Consider the following 1,658-nt stretch of genomic DNA (forward strand, 5'->3'; position numbering starts at 1 on the left):
AGTGTTTTAGTTTATATAATTTTTCTTCGTGGATTACATTTATCAAATAAAAGTTATAACTTAATGACTATTATATTGTATTACTAGGTGCAAGGACAACTGCGTATTGCTGACATGGCAAAATGTTATTTTGTCTGTTTTATTGACCCTGGGATAAATATGACTATAATCGAAGTAGACCGAGACGAGGACTTTATACACAATATGATATCAAAACTCGTATCTTTTTACAAGAACTGCATCGTCCCCGAGCTCATTCTGCGAAGAGTTCCAAAAAACCAAAAATGCGTCGAAATTTCAGACTTGCCTGGTACGTTACAGATTTATTTAAGATTTACCCAGGATGGAACAGAGGTGGTATATTTATTCAAAGTGTAGTTGAATTGTTGTTTTTGTACACAAATTGTATATCCGTTTGCCTGATTCAGTCCTAGATATATACTTCTTACTTTTAGTTCATCTGATGTTGGAGCCAGGAGGTTGATTTGCTAACTCAATCTACTAGAGTTCAATTTGTTCAAAAAGTCCTTCACATTATCTTTAGCATAGTCAACGATGGAACTATAAAGAAAGAGAGAAATTGGGCGTCTTTTGTTGTTTTACAGAATTAATATAATATTCATTCCTATGTATAGTTATCATTATTTAAATGAACTCAACACGGGATGAGCTGTGGTTAAAGTATAATTTGTGTTAATTTATAGTCAATAATTAGTTTTTGGTAAAAAAAAACATTTTTGGTTTGGTATATGTTATTATCAATGACTGCAGTTTTCTTTCCATAGGCAACAAACAACAACATTCAGACAAATCTAATAATCCCAAACACAATTAGCTTGCGTTGTTTTATCACAGAGTTCCCATAGACACCTTCTGTGTTCATCATCAAATCAGCTCTATGTCATAATAATATTGCATATTGTCATTGTATTATGAGTGCAAAATATCAACTCAATCGGAAATCGGCTAGTAAGCCTTATGTAGCTTCCAAAATTTGACCTACACTAACATACATACTTATGGCGTTATTCATAAATATAGGTATTCATAAAACATTTAATTTCAAGTACTTTTAACTATTGTAATTTCGACTAGATTTTTTAAACTTTTTTATCCTTTCCTATAATCAATTATGATCGTTTTTAGCTGATCATCAAAAACAATAAACGTCGGACAACGGACAGTTCACGTCACGTCATCCCTGTAAAGATGAAAAAAAAAATAGTATAGTATTTGTAAATATATACTCATGTACATAGTAAAATCATGTTGTTTAATTGATAGTGCCTACAAAAAGAAAATACGTTTATTTCCATTATTTATCCAATGTTTCGCCCTGAAAACTCTGAAATACATGCTAACTAGCATGTGATATGTATAATGATTATAATGAATGATTGATTTATTTGAGGAATATAATTTTAATTTAGTTTTATTGGTAATATAAAACTAAATTAAAATTATATTTTATCAATTTGATTAGCTGACTGATGCACGGATCTAAAATGTATGCGAAGAACCGCGGATTCGGATCCAGATCCGGATAATTTCATACATTTCGGATCCGGATTGCAAACCCTATGTGCGGACAACCAATCTGTCCGTATTTTATTTACTGTAAGCTTATTTTTAGGGTTCCGTACCTCAAAAGGAAAAAA

The 1,658-nt window shown here is 31.1% G+C and overlaps 1 long non-coding RNA gene across 1 annotated transcript; it reads left to right on the forward strand.

Moving 5' to 3' along the window:
* The first annotated feature begins 211 nt into the window (after positions 1 to 211).
* LOC134664125 (uncharacterized) lies at positions 212 to 1,264 on the forward strand. Its single transcript, XR_010098208.1, has 2 exons — positions 212 to 310; positions 1,147 to 1,264. It is a non-coding gene; the product is annotated as an uncharacterized LOC134664125 (long non-coding RNA).
* Positions 1,265 to 1,658: the final 394 nt, after the last annotated feature.

This window comes from Cydia fagiglandana, chromosome 4 (assembly GCF_963556715.1).
Source record: "Cydia fagiglandana chromosome 4, ilCydFagi1.1, whole genome shotgun sequence".
NCBI classification, from domain to species: domain Eukaryota; kingdom Metazoa; phylum Arthropoda; class Insecta; order Lepidoptera; family Tortricidae; genus Cydia; species Cydia fagiglandana.